Here is a 15,929-nt window from a genome sequence, read left to right on the forward strand (position 1 = left end):
TTTCCTCTAAGGTGGGTAAGAGAATATGATGCAGATCCTGCGTGATCTCACGTGTGAAAGCTTCGCAAAGAACCGAGATGCTCATCGGAAAAAAAACGACGGAGCCTGGCCTGCATTTAAGACACAGTAGTAAACGACTCTGTCACTTTTCAAAGTTGCGTTTCATCGAATGTTCATAGGGTCAAAAACGAGGGAAAATTTGTTGGATATTAAAACAATTTTATCTCCTCCCATTCCCAAACAATACAAAGAGAAAATGAAATACAACTATATAAAAGTATTCAGTGCCATGACCTCAAAATTACTCTAGTGAAGACTAATGGATATTGAGATGTGAGAGGCACATTAGCTGCTGCGGCAACAGTAGTTGTTAAACGAGACCTAGTTATTTCAATCACAACGAAAGTTTCGAATGGTTCAAATGGCTCTGAGCACTGTGGGACTTAACATCTGACGTCATCAGTCCCCTAGAGCTGAGAACTACTTAAACCTAACTAACCTAAGGACATTACACACATCTATGCTCGAGGCAGGATTCGAACCTTCGAAGCGCCTAGAACCGCTCGGCAACAGAGGCTGGCAAAGTTTCGAATGTTTTGACGAAAATGGAAGATATACTGCTTAGCCGATATGAGTGTACCGCGTGCATATAAAAAATAAGACACACCCTTGCTTAATCCATTCCCCGCTAGATGATAAAGAAAGCTGTATGTACGAGTGTTCGATTTCGTCACCGTGTTTCGTTTTATCTGCATGAGAAGGGCAAAAACATGCAATACTGAAGCTCTTTTCTTTTCTTGTCTTTAGAAAATCTTAACACGGCAAATATCACGGCCAAGCTACTTAAACTACTGAAATTCCACAAGTTGTTGGCCTTCAGTGCGCTACGTTTCTGATAAGGAAATTCACAGAGCATTTACCTCAAGGTTATTTGTCTTCGAACAACACAACATTTGCACAGGAACGAATTATTAATAGTTGAAAACTGACAGTTCTGGCTTGACAGAGAACATTTTTTCTACAGTTATTTCCCCCAAAAATATGTTTTCTTCCGGAGACGCTCACAACTACTTTTTTATCCGCAGAAAGGCACGCCCTGAAGGAAGTTTCTCAACGCGCGTCAAACACTAATTAGATTCAGCGCAGTTAATGTTTCAATTTCGAGCTTTAATGGCGAATGTCGGACTACGAAAGTCCAAAGTTAATTAATTTATAAGGAAATTACTTGCGCCGGGATGTGAATCTTAGTGGCTAATTTAAATGCATAAGACTTTCGCTCTCTCCACGGATAGCGGAGCAAAGCGTTAAAACTCCCGCGCGGGAAGAAGTGCGGTGACCCCAGCCAGGCGACCTGGCGAGAAGCGCCGCGTCATCCGCGCTATATGCACGCAAAGCTGCAGCTCCAGTCTTCGTTGTAGACTTACTGTTAAGTCGACGCGTCTTCACTCCGTTCTGGGGTGCAACGAGTTGAAACAGAGTGCGGTGACGGACTACACGCAAGTGAGGCGCCAGACGAACAAAGTCGGTCGCTGCCGTCATCGTTTGTATCCTCTTTCCGTAGATAAGTAAAGCGACGCTGCAGCCATCTGGCGTCGTCATCCTGAGCTACGCTTTGACAGCAGACGCGCGTTCCTGCAACGCGCTGCCCGCGCCCGGTTTTTTTAAAAGCTTCATCGCTTAGACGCGTTTCAAGAACATGTTCAAATGTTGAAAGCGAAAGAAACACGCAAACTGGTTACGAGAATCCTCGAGCATAAAAAACTGTTTGAATCGTTATTGTAAATCCAAAACTAAGCTAGTGTCATGCTGGCGTTTTAAAGTTTAAATATTTGGAAAAGTATTTTTAATGTCATTTAGTACCTCTCTTTGAAACAATTCGTTCATTACTTTTATCCTTAAGCTATCGCGAAAACTTGATCGGGATTTCTGCATCTTCATGCGGTTACAGAGAAAAACAATTTGGTTCTTTCTGCTTCTAAAGATTAACACTAGCGTCTGGAGTTCATAAATCTACCATGCAAGTACGGAGGTTTTCCCACACTATCGTAATTAATGTACATTTTCGTTTGTTTCCGGTGTGCGAATAACGGGTTTAAAATGTCGCTACGAAACATTTATTTCGGTCTGGCTCGTTATCGAAGTTTCTGTCTTTGTAGTGGAATGGACGTCGTTGTGATTCGGTTTTATTTACTCCACACGGTGCGTTGCATTATGAGAATTACTGCAATTTTCAACTCAGCACGTGTTTCAACCATGGCTTCACATCAAGAGTCCCAGTTTTCTACGTAATGGATTAACTAACGCCTTCGCTGTCATATATGATCACCGAGAGCTTAGATTTAATATATACAACAAATTAGAACCCTGATGTTTGGTCTCAACATTCGAACCTTCCTTTTTCTTCTTCGAAATGGGGCTAGCCAAATGTTGCATGTCACACACAGTTTGTTCGTATCATACCTGCGAAATCACATGCGCTATTGAACACGAACCGTAATTTACAAGTTACAAACTGTCCAAGCTGTTCAAATTTTATTGACAGATGACATTCAAAATTCGGCGAAGGTGTTTTTGAATTGAATCTGTAATTTATATGGGTGCTCTAAAGTATGGCAAATATGTAGCATTATGGAATATCGTGAAGATAATTTAGCACAAAAACGAGCTCAATCGATGACTAAATTTTGTGTATGTTCGTAATGTAAAAGACGCGTATAAACTGCTCAGCAAAAGTTTTGCACCACGTGAGTATCTGCGAACGTCGGTGTAGATTCAAGAGCAACATGGAAGAAAAGTGTAAGGCTTACAAAAAGAGAGAAGAAACAAACTTTTACTGTAAAACAAAAATAAAACAATAACCGATAAAAGCACTCTTCAGTACCATGTTGCCCCGCTCCGTGCATTTCGGCGTGCTTCAATTCTCCTGGGCATGCTGTCCACAAAGCGGTTGAAGGAAGAAAGGAAGATCAGAGTTTAACGAGGGCTGTCGACACCGAGACGGAGTACAGGCTCCGATTGTTTCAACCATGGGGAAGGAAATCAGCCGTAATATTTCAAACAAACCATCCCGACATTTGCCCGAAGCTACTTAGGGAAATAGCGGAAAACCCAAATCAAGGATGGTCGCACGCCGGACTTGACGTAAACACGACAGCGTGCGTACCGCAGAGATCCGTATCAATTTTAGCATTGTAGAGGTTTCAAACTTGACACACACGTCATCTGCTATAGGTGTAGTTGGTATACGCCACCGATTATGGGCCATATGCTCAAATTCCAGTCAGCCAATTAAACATTTTTAAATTCAGATCGTGATGTGTAGGAACATGTATTTTAATAAATACTTACACACTTCAGAGCTCCCAGCATACAAGACTTTCAAATTTTACGTAAATGCTATGCAGCCAGCGGCAGACCACCGACAGCATGAAACTCCCAAACAGTTTTCCAAAAAATGTTCAAATGTGTGTGAAATCTTATGGGACTTAACTGCTAAGGTCATCAGTCCCTAAGCTTACACACTACTTAACCTAAATTATCCTAAGGACAAAGACAGACACACACACACACACACACACACACACACACACACACACACACACACACATGCCCAAGGGAGGGCTCGAACCTCCGCCAGGACCAGCCGCAACTTTAAGAAGCTGGGCTGTAACATGAGCATTAAATTTCATTTTCTCCACTTACATCTTGACCACTTCCCTGCAAACCTTGGTGATGTAAGTGAAGAGCGGGGCGAAAGATTCCACCAAGACATCAAAGAAATGGAAAGAAGATATCAAGGAAGATGGAACGTCAACATGATAGCGGACTACTGCTGAATGATAAAAAGAGATGATCCTCAACGAGTCCACAGCCAGAAAAGCAATGGTTCAAATCTGTGTGTGTGAATTCCTAAGGGACCAAACTACGTAGGTCATCGGTCCCTAGACCTACACACTACTTACATGAACTTAAACTGATTTATACTAAGAACAACACACACACACACACACACACACACACACGCTCGAGGGAGGACTCGAACTTCCGGCGGGAGGAGACCGCGCAGTCCATGACACGACGCGCGCGCGCGGCGAAAAAGCAATAAGCTTCGACAGAAAGCGAAAGTGTTATAAGCACTTATGAGCTTAAAGAGAAATGGAAGTGTATTGGAAATTTAGTTCAGAACATGATTTATAAGTAAAATAAAATTTTATGACGTTTGAAAAAAATGTGATAAATTCCTTAAATGTTGTTATTACACCCAAAAATACTCCCTTTTCTGTGAGAAAAGCTGACGTGATAGAATTAAATGGATTGCATTTTTTTTAAATCAGCGCTGAAAAGTACATAAAAGTCAGTTATCAAATTTCAAACAACTTCCAAAAAATATATTTTTGGAGACATGTGTATTTAATGTATGCAGTATTAAAGGCAGTCATGCAGCTGACGTGAGTTTCGCGTTCAGGGCCGTGGCCAACATCCGCAAATGAAAATCGATTCTTCGTAACAAGCGCGGCGGCGGGAGTCACAGTCTGCAAACAGAGAGGGTTGAATGCTGCAGGTAGGCGGATTGGGTGAGCCAGGGGTGGAAGCGAGACAACGTGACTTTTCGGCCCACGTGCGACGGCGCGTGACCCCGCCACGCCACCTGCCGCGTGCCTCCACTTCCTCCCCTGCGACGCTAGACAGGAACAGGGGGCGTTCACCACTAACTTACACTCGCGTTCCCACATACTATAATCTGAACATCTCACGTCTATCCCTGCCACTCTCTTTATCTATCCATACGGAACAAGCGGGATTCGACTGGCCGAACGATCGTTGCGATTAAGAAGCGCTGTAGCATCACTCCAAGCGAACGTGAACGTTTCTCTGAATATGCCACGGTTGATGAGTTACCCGTTTTCCTTTCCATATGGTCTCCGTTCTTAGCGCTCTAGACGCCGACGGGACTTCTCATTATAGCCTTCCTTGGTTCCTTCACCGAAGAACCAGTTGTTCAAATGGCTCTGAGCACTACGGGACTCAACATCTTAGGTCATAGGTCCCCTAGAACTTAGAACTACTTAAACCTAACTAACCTAAGGACATCACACACACCCATGCCCGAGGCAGGATTCGAACCTGCGACCGTAGCAGTCCCGCGGTTCCGGACTGCAGCGCCAGAACCGCACGGCCACCGCGGCCGGCGAAGAACCAGTTGTGTTAATCGTACTATTCTAGTACTGAGGGCTGAAGGTGACAAGAGAGAAGATGCAGTGCATTAAATTCATTTCCCGTGTACATCACTGGTCCTCCACCGAGTCTGTTCCCCTAGTGTTGTTATCCCCGCTCTTCCTCATCACCATTCTGAAACCATAGTTGCAGATATCAAATACAATGGAAGACTGACCACTCGCGCCAAGGCGTGTGATCATACAGCGTGTTGGTTAAGGCGGCTGGTCGCGATAAGCAGGAAACCCGCGTTATAATCACGGCATTGCACAAAAATTTTCAACTGTCACTACATATTCGAAACCTCTGCTGACCTGTTAGATTACTACGATGGCGTGGCGACATTCAAAAAGCTGTAGGAAACTCAGAGTAGTACACCTTGAAGAACTGACCAGTTATGGTAGGTTCGGCAACGCGTAGTGGCTTTCAGATACAACAAATTCGGTGTCTTGCCAGTCTGTACCTGGGCATAGTGTGTTGCTCTTGTGAACGTAACTACAGCGTGCCCTAACTGAACAGCAGCTGATACCGCTACTATCAGTTCATTGGCTCCATAACATAGGTAGCGCTGTTAGGCTGCTCCCCGTATCAACACACACATTCGTCCCATGTGCGCACCGCGCGGGGTAGCCGCGTAGTCTTGGGAGCAGTGCACGGTTCGCTCGGCTACTCCTCGTCGGAGTTTCGAGTCGTCCCTCGGGCATGAGTGTGTGCATTGTCCTTAGCGTAAGTCAGTTTAAGTTAGATTAAGTAGTGTGTAAGCCTAGAGACCGATGACCTCAGCAGTTTGGTCCCATAGGAACTTACCACGAATTATATGAAGATGGACATGTCCGAAAGAAAAAATACCATCTTCATATAGTTAAGGCTAACCGGCCATTGACCTTCTTCTTCTGTGCGGATGCACACGTATTGCCGGAACTCTTACGGGACTCGGTAAGATTGTCTGCCGCGAGTAATGAGTACAATGGGCAGGGGCACTACGAATGTAGTGTGTGGACATTAAGTGGGGAATGTGGGTCTCACGGGGAGCGTGCAAGGGATAAGTCCCTGCAGTCGCACTATCCTCTGTGCCCTCGGTGGCTCAGATGGATAGAGTGTCTGCCATGTAAGCAGGAGATCCCGGGTTCGAGTCCCGGTCGGGGCACACATTTTCAACTGTCACCGTTAATGTATATCACCGCCTGTCGCAGCGTAGGGTCTACCATTTCTTACCACAAATTTCCAGTTTCTCATGTGCGTGAACAGCTGGACTGTCTTGCGACCGTCGTAGCGGATTGTTTCAGGACACGGTGCTCGGGCAGTACGTTGTAAGTCGCTTGTCTGAACTCTTCATCGATCATATGAACCGTATTTTTGATGAAAATGATGAATGTGGAATTCTGTGTCTCCATAAATTCGAAGTTGTTTCGGATGAGCGCCGGACATGTGCAGCTAGTAAAGAGCCCACGTGTACCAGTGACAAGTCGCAAGGCCTTTGACTTCCCCGAATGGCGGGTAGCAGTGGTGCAGAAACAAGGGTGACTTCTGCAATAGGGAAAATAAGAAACTAACTCCATGACAGCGTAAATGTAGGAGAACGCCACGCTGCACACGCTGCGGAAAATGGACTACAAGTTTTGCTGACATGCGTTTCCAACGACCACCAAACAAGAAGTACCGATATGTCAATTAAATATATTTAGTTTTAAGATGGGCCAGAAATCCAAAGAAGCACAAATTACTGAATACCTAAAAAATGATATACGAAATGAAAGTACTTTCTTGAATAGAATAATACCCTTAGTGTGGTGTCTAGGATCAAACGTTAGTCTCTAGTAAGACTTCAGTGTTAGTACTTCAAGAGATCATTTTCCACGGACACCATCACACTGATAGAGAAATTCAACTTTATCGTGCAGAATCCAATATCTGTTACGGCTGCAAATTAAAACATAAAACATTGAGAAATGCAGTTAGAAAACATACTGGCCGCTCATGATAAGGAAGCGGGAGCAGCACGACAAATGCATTTCGGTAGCCGAAGGAAAGAAGCTTACTCTCATCTGATTCGAAGTCGCTACGAATGGAGCACAAGAAACGAAGGAATTGAGACGGCCCGCAAATAAATTGGAGCGCCATTAACATGGATTTTCAGTAGAAGGCTCAATCAATCACTAGTCACTATTACACGAATCTCCCACTTCGGTCAGACGCAGAAACTGGAGAGAAAAGGGGAACTCTGTTGACGAATGCACGCAAAGAATTAGCCTCTCCCCCTCTTCATTTATTTCTCACTGCTATTGTTATATATCTGTAACATAACGTATAATGTACCATACTTTCCGCCACATGCTAGATAAATAACTCTTCCTTCCAAGTAGTGCATCGATGACTACAGGTAAATATTGTAGCTTTCGCGCTGGAAATAAGCGTCATCCCGTACGACTAAAGATTTACTGAAGACAAATTTTCACACGTGAAGTACTAACAGGGCCGCATTTCTCAAAATAGAAATGTTGCCTTATATACTGCCAATATTCGTTATTGTCGTGTAAATGTTTCAAGTTTCACTGAAGTGATTAAAACAGAACGGAATGGGGCAGTAAGCCCACTTGACTAGGGCAATACAGTGATTAAAATACAACGGAACGGAATGGAATGGGGCAGTAAGCCCACTTGACTAGCGCAATACGTGCGCATACCGGACCACATAATTTTCCGTCCGTTCGCATTACAGCAGGCCGCTGTCAAAAGCCTCAGTAATCACATTAATGCTTGCTACGAGGTGCTTCATTCCTCTGTGTTTCAATCACTTCATTCAAACTCCATATTTGCACCTCGATAACGAATAAGGGAAGTACGTAAGACTACATTTCTATTTTGGAAAATATGACTCTGTTAGTACTGCATGTATTAACATATTCCGTTTCAAGAAAATATTTAGATTTTAACAAATAATACCTTATTTACGACTTGTGCTAATCTGCTGGTCGTAACTGCCTGTCACCCGGTATTGTGTCTTTAGAGGCTTGCGCTTTTGTGCTATTTATATTCGTCGTCTTGAACGTCGATTGTACACATATGCTGAGTTTTACAGGTAAAGGACGATACTACATGGTAAAATAAGACATTTCCGTATTTTCAAATGGTTTTTATTAGTGCTTAGGCATTCTCTGGTATTACCCTATAACAAAAATAAACTTAGTCTCTTTCCACCAGCAACTAATGAACAATGAACGCATCACGACGGCATGGAGGTGATAGATTTCGCAGCAATTACACGCCGATCCTGCTGAAAGTCAACAACGTACGACACAAGTGACACCTGTTTTACAGGAGAGAACAGTGCAGCCCAGTTCGACATGACATCAGCTCATTTCCTTTTAGGAAAGTTGATTATCTACGGCTGTTTCTGAATGCTCAAGGCACCGATCGTGACAAGAATAGCAAGAGCACCAGTGTCAAGGCCGTAACTCTCTTTTTCCAGTAACTTCTCGCAGTTCTATTTATTGCGTTATACAATTAGGTAAGGCATCCAGGCTATTCAGTAAAATTCAGAAAACGAATCTATATAAGTGTCCCCACTTTCTAAGGTTACCTCCTCTAATTGATCTCAGACTAGCCTATGCATTTTCTGGATCTTAATTTAAGTGACCATCCCATACAGACGGTTCAGAATCAGTACCCATAGATATGTAACGGTTGTGACTAATTCTACAAATTACAATGAATATAACGGCTTTTCTACCATTTACGGGCAATAATGATCTAATAATGCTGCTTCCTGGTGTAAAATTGTACTGTCTCCCAATACAGGTGTATACGTTATTCAAGCAGAAGTTTTTCACGACAATAACCATTAATAGTAAGTTCTCTGTAGGTTAGCGGTATCAAAGTTAAAATTTAAACCTATGACGTTTATTACCATTTTTTTTTCTTTTGTTCATCTTCAAGAGATGATAATATGACTGCTAGACTGTACCTAGCCTTGAACAGCGGATGGGCATCGCTTACCAGACGCAGTTCTAATGTCTTATGAAGTAGTTCACCACTGGATACTGGAGAATAGTTGTCAGTTCAAGCGAAGGCCTAAACAGAATAGATGTGGGTTTACAGAGCGCAACTTGGCTTTCAGATTTCTCTCTGCTGACATGCAAATGTTGCCATATTTTTCCCTGAGAAACAGTTCCACAGAAGAGCGAGAGGCCGTTTTATGATCCACACAACACGCAAATAACTAAATTAGGTAAATCTATCGTGCGAACAACTCTTATTTGTCAATGTCCAAGCATGATCGGCATCTTCGTACAAAAGTAAGTGGGTAATTTTATTCAGTTCTTATTTTAAACTCGACTGGCTTCTCTAGGACCGTCTTTGCATTGTGGTATACTGGTAGCTTGTTACCTAGAAAGTTATTTTCGACGTATCCGTCCGTATCTGCTCGTTTCGAAAATAACTTTGCAGATAAGCTACTGGTATACAATAATGCAATGAGGGTCCTACAGAAGCCAATCAGGTAGAAAATAAGAACCGAATAAAAGTACCCACTGATAAGTAACAAATGTGCTGAAACGAATTTGTGTATTAATTAACAACAATTGTTTGCTTAACAAGCGGACCTGAATTCCTATAACTTACTCCGCAAACACGGCTACTGCTAAAGCTTCAAAACCAAACGACGTTTATCTTATAGACCAAGGTCATTTCTACACGGCATGTATACTACACTCATGTTCAGAAAAAAAAGGACACGTTGAACGACTAGAGAGAGTACTTTCATATTCATCGGACTTGTACAATAGTATGTTCTGCAGAAACGATTAGCATTAGAACCACGTCGGCCATCGGGTTCCAGGTCAACATCGATATCGCGGCGCAACACCACCTACCGGTAAGACGTGCCTGCGGTTATCGTCGCTGTAATGATCAGTGTGACTTGAGCAAACGAGCAGGATGCAGACGTATGCGCGAACCGTACAGTCAAATCAGCGAGATTGAAAGAGGGCGCATTATTGGCACGATAGAATGTGAGGCATCCATCCGAAAAATTACTGCTCGTGTGGGGCGAAGTGTTTCGGCAGTGCACTGAATGCGTGCAGAATGGTTCACCGAAGGCCGCAGAACACGACGAGATGTGTCAGGTCGCACCACCATCGAGAAGAGCGACACCTCATCCGAATAGCATTGCAGGACAGATCTTCGTCCTCCTCGGCTCTAGTGGAACAGTGTAACACGTTGTACACTATCGGTGGTCACAATCCGTCGCCTTCACTACGGCGTAAGTTACGTGCGCATCGTCCACTTCGCCGTCTACCTTTCACGACAACACTGGGCACAGGAATGGCATCAATCTGTGTTTCCGGAGGAATCGAGATTCTGTTTGTTTGAAAATGACGACCGCATTTGGTTTGCCACATACAGCCACGACTCAAGGCCTTATGGTTTAGAGTGCTATGAGTAAAACCAAAAATCACAATTGGTGCGTGTCCAGAGCTGTAAGCAGTGTGACCTACGTGAATGAAATCCTGCGATCCGTAGTCATCCCCTTTCAGCACAACACGGGAGATTCCATTTTTCAGCAAGACAATGCACGACCACATGTTGCTGCACGAACACGTGGCTTCTAGGTATGACAGGACGTCAGCCTACTGTTCAAAAATGTGTGTGAAATCTTATGGGACTGCTAAGGTCATCAGTCCCTAAGCTTACACACTACTTAACCCAAATTATCCTAAGGACAAACACACACAACCATGCCCGAGGGAGGACTCGAACAGCGTACTGTCCTGCTCCGCCAGATCACCAATCGAAATTGGCGGGATATGGTGTACCGACGGGTGCAGCGCTGCGAACCAATGGCATCCACCACCGATGAACTTTGGGACCTGGTGAATGCAGCATGGACGGCTATACCACAGGACGCCATTCGCGCCTTATAGGTGTCGATGCCATCACGCGTGGAATAAGTTATCAGGCCCCTTGGCGAACACTTGTTGAACCGAGGAGACTGAAATGCTAATAATTTCTTTAAAACATACTAATGTACATGTCCTGTGAATACGAACGTCTAGTCTGTAGTCGTTCGAGGTGTTCGGTTATTCCGAAATTGAGTGTATATCGGAATATACCCGAGGTTAAATTTGCTTCTGATTATGTCTCTCTATTGCACTGGAAGTGTTCCAAAACGAGATTGATTACTGACCTTCAGTTTTTATTTCTGTTGAGTATAGGCAGCCTTACTGAAGAATGTGTTACGAGCAGAAGTGCTGAATCGCAGAGAAATGAATCAGAAGTTCCTGAAAGTGTGCGATTGACGTTCGTTGCATATAAAGTATCTAAGATCTATTTGATCATCTTTTTGTCTGTGACCATTAGATCTCACTGTCTGTACATTTAGGTCTAGAGATAGTAACCTTGAGCGAACTTTGGCTGAACTTTGAAATGTGCTAGTCGGTCAGTCGCCAGGAAGTTGGTGCGTTCTTCGCTCCGGATGCCAGCTACTTTTCCTCTATGCAGGCCGATGGCACATACTTGACTGCTTCGTTCGTGAGCACGCCCGTGCCTGCGAATACAGCTGGCTGCCGTCTGCCAGCGTCGGCTTCATTCCTGGGCGACGCGAGCACGTGAACTAGAACCACGGTGAGGGGTGAGGGCTGGGATGGCGGGCCACGGGTGAGTGGGGAGGGGGGAGGGGGGGAGGTGTGACGTGGTCACGCCGCCAGTGCGCGCGCCCAGCCAACGGCCGATCAATATCCGCGCTCCGTCTGTCGGCCGCCGCAAATCTTCAGGCCGGCACAGGCGGACGCGTCAGCTCAGCTGTGGAAAATAACCGCTCACGGCGGGAGCGCAGCCCGTCTTGTGACCGCACAGCTGGAGTTGTGTGTCTTACAGTGATTATAAATCAGCGACTCCTGTAATCCAATTGTGAGATGTATTATTTCGTAGCACTCACTCACTCACTCACTCACTCTCTCTCTCTCTCTCTCTCTCTCTCTCTCTCTCTCTCTCAGCGTCGTCACTGATGTCAGCTAACCAAACAGAGGGAAATCGTGAGCGTCACCTGTCTTCCGCGCTGTTTCATTTTAACTGTTTGTGTATTGTCTTATCTGGGAACCAGTCCAGCATTTTCCAAAACATGACTGGAAAACTACCAAAAACGGCATTCAACAAATCCGGTGTACCAGGCCAACGGTCGTTAATCCGAGACGCCGATTCGATTCGGGCCTGCCTCTCGTCCCCGTCTCGCAAACTGGCGAGCTGCGCGTCAAACTGTACGAGCCCAGCAGATTATTAACTGAGACGGTGACACGCAAAGACGAACATGTCCGCTAAATCTATATCTACATCTACAAGACTACCCTGCAAGTCACACTTAAGTGCCTGACACCTCCACAGTAGTTCTCTGTTATTCCACTCTCGAACAGAGTGCGAGAAGAAACGAACACCTATTTCTTTCTGTGCGGGCTCTTATTTCCCTTATTTTATTATAATTATCGTTTCTCCCTACATAGGTCAGCGTCAACAAAATATTTTCGCATTCGGAGGAGAAAGTTGGTTATCGCAATTTCGTAAGAACACTCCGCCGCAACGAAAAACTCCTTTGTTTTAATGATGTCCATCCCAAATCTTGTATAATGACCGTGACACTATCTCCCCTATTTCACGATAATACAAAAGTGTTGCCCTTCTTACAACTTTCTCGATGTACTCCGTTAATTCCATCTGGTAAGAAACCCACACCGCGCAACACTACTCCAAAATTGGAGGAACAAGCGCAGTGTAGACAGTCTCTTTAGTAAATCTGTTGCATCTTCTAAGTTTCTGCCATAAAAAGCAATCTTCGATTCGCCTTACGCACAACATTTCTATATGTTCTTTCCGATTTAAGTTGTTCATAATGGTAATTCCTAGGTATTTAGTCGAATTTACGGCCTTTCGATTTGACTGACTTATCGTGTAACCGAAGTTTAACGGAGTCCTTTTAGCACTCCATGTGGAGGACCTCACATTTTTCATTATTTAGAGTCAGCTGCCAATTGTCGCACCATACAGACATCTTTATCTAAATCGTTTTGCAATTGGTTTTGATCTTCTGATAACTTTACTAGACGACAAACGACAGCATCATCTGCAAACAAGCTAAAACGGCAGTTTTTCACCATCTACATAAACTTCTTTTCAGGCATACATTTCAATGACACAACATATTACAGTGCAAACGCCTTTAGATTTGTGCCGAACGGCAGTTCATATCTGTAAATAAAATCTATAATGAAAAGACTCCTTTAAAAACTGCATTTAAAATGGACATGTTCGGATTTGATTTTCAAAAGCAAATATCTTTTTTTTTTTTTTTTTTGAAGTTAACTTACATCTTATTGTATTATGTATATCAATTACGTATTTGTTTCAATTCAGTATGTGACATCATGTGAAAAATTGTAAACTGGCAACTGTAACATTCAGATGCAGTGTTTTACCAAAAATTCTGCTTTAATTGTTGCTTCGCAATTATTTAAAGATTTCAGATCACCATAACATAATACAATGAGGTAACAGTGACATTACCTTTTATCAGAACAGTTCTTTGAGATAGCTGTTATACTTAAAAATATAAACGAAAGTACCTGCTAAACAATCACAAGCAATTTCATCTACCTTTATGTTAAACAACATGGGTATCTTGTCACTGATGGATGTATATCAACTCAAGCCCTCTCGATTTCGCCAGTCTTCTCCGAAAATAGTTTACCGTAATCCACCAACATCTTTCTTCTTGTCATGTGAGATTGGATGGCCGAGAAGAATTTCAGCCCCTCGTTACGAAAAGTGTTTCTTAATGGTCCACCCGCATTTCTAAAGAGACTTCCGCTCTTTTACATCTTGCTGGGACCAAGAGGTTGCCTCCATATCAATGAGCGTTTCCCATAGCTTCGTACTTGTATATGAAAATTCGTGTCATTTCATTTATGTGATCTAAATTTTGCAGAACTTTAGATAGGAGTTTCACATCTATCACTCTCCGATCTTCACCTCGCTTCACCTTCTGATTGGTAGACCTCATTATATTGTTAATTCGTGAGGGAACACGGAAGCACAAACTGATGTTAACCGTTGCTCTGCTCGGGAACGTCTAGCCCTCACTGGAATGGAAATCATATGACAGGTATCTGCGCCTCGTACTGGCCTAGTTTTCCTTTGCACGAAATATGCCTGTGGACAGAGTCGTGTCTGCTGTCTACCACGCGTTTTCACATGTTCCTGACACATCTTCGATTTCACCTAAAATGCGTGATGTACTTAGGTTCTATTTAAACTATACGTACCGCTCTATTCCATATCACTTAAAAAAACTGTGGATGTGTCCGTCTTTGCATGTTACCTCCTCAAAGGCAGACTCTGCCTTTAAAAACTGTTCCTAATGTTGGTGTGACTCCTGAGCAAATGTGGTTCTGAAACCGATGAGGAAAACCTTCGTCGATAATGCATACGGTGATGGCTAAACGTAAAATCGTAACAGGAGTAGGCGTGTACAGGGGGAAACTCCACTAGAAATGAGGGCGTTGTTGGGCAGTGGAAAACAGGTACTGTGCAGGATTTGTGTTCGCAACTTTACCATCCCCAAATGCGATTCGTTACATGTTCGCAGGCAACGATTCTCAGTCTTTATTTTACAGCTCTCTGAGCCGTACTGGCTGTACGATTACGTCATGCAACAAGATTCTGCGAACTATCCGCGAACCAATATAGTTAAAAAGTTTCCTCAAGAGAAGAATTTCGAAATTCTCGATGATTCACTAGAGCTATAATAAAATGCACCCACGCTCCGCTTCTTCATTCTGTATCTTTCTTAGATCAAGTTCAGGAACTCTGGAATTCGACAACCACAAAATCAACGACCATGACGAGGGTCGACTGGATTAGTGACCGACAGTTTAAAAAAAGAATCGTTATTCGATACAATTTTGCAAGTACCAACGCCAGTATGTCAACTGAAAGCCGTAAACGTCATACACGTCATGAAGTATGCCACACGCACTATGTGGGAGAGACTGCTTTGAGATGCTAATACAGGTCTCAATAAGGGAACTGATAACTGTCAGTTTATACCTCGTTACATCTTGTTGGAAACCTTAAATAACATAACCAATTACAACAGTTAGCTCCTGCCCCCTACTTAAATCAATGCTTTAACGGCAGACGTTTATAGTCTGCACTGGCCAGTCAGAAGTGACTAAAAGAAAGCGAGACTTTATCAAGGAAACAGAAAAACAATGGTTTGACAAACCTTTTACTACTGACGAGTTACTCTTCGTAGCGACGATGTGGCCAAATGAAAACGAAACAGGTGGAAAAAATTAAGAAAACTGTTTGCTATTTCAAACGTAATCGCTGTAATTGTCAATGCAGTTATCCCACTGTGAGACAAGATAGTCAATGTTTTCACGGAGAAATGTTTGCGGTTGCCTACGGAACCATGATTGTACCTAGGTAGGTACTACTTCGTCAGAAGCAAACCGAGGGCCACGAATGTCTTGCTTGAGGGCTCCAAAAACGCGGAAATCGCATGGTGAGAGGTCAGGACTGTATGGAGGATGTGTAAGGCGGGCTTCCCAGCGAAACAACCTTGCCAACATGTGGCTGAAAATGGAGAAGCAGATGTGCTGACAACAGTTCGTAAGGGAGAACCTCCCTATTGAACAGAAAGCTGTGTCTAGTACTCCTACGTGTGG

At 43.6% G+C, this 15,929-nt stretch overlaps 1 protein-coding gene and 1 non-coding gene across 6 annotated transcripts in view; one reads left to right on the plus strand and one right to left on the minus strand.

The window, feature by feature from the left end:
* The window catches only part of LOC126176126 (kinase D-interacting substrate of 220 kDa), a 407,030-nt gene that overhangs the window by 131,792 nt on the left and 259,309 nt on the right, over nt 1-15,929 (minus strand). Inside the window, exon 1 of one of the 5 annotated variants that reach the window (XM_049923283.1) lies at nt 1,425-1,554. The exons of the other annotated variants lie outside the window; for them this stretch is intronic. The gene's annotated coding sequence lies outside the window, so the exon portion shown is untranslated. Of the gene's footprint in view, nt 1-1,424; nt 1,555-15,929 lie in introns of those variants that run through there. 5 annotated transcript variants of the gene reach the window in all.
* Trnat-ugu (transfer RNA threonine (anticodon UGU)) lies at nt 6,287-6,361 on the plus strand. The gene has a single exon. It is a non-coding gene; the product is annotated as a tRNA-Thr (tRNA).

This window comes from Schistocerca cancellata, chromosome 1 (assembly GCF_023864275.1).
Source record: "Schistocerca cancellata isolate TAMUIC-IGC-003103 chromosome 1, iqSchCanc2.1, whole genome shotgun sequence".
Classification (NCBI taxonomy): domain Eukaryota; kingdom Metazoa; phylum Arthropoda; class Insecta; order Orthoptera; family Acrididae; genus Schistocerca; species Schistocerca cancellata.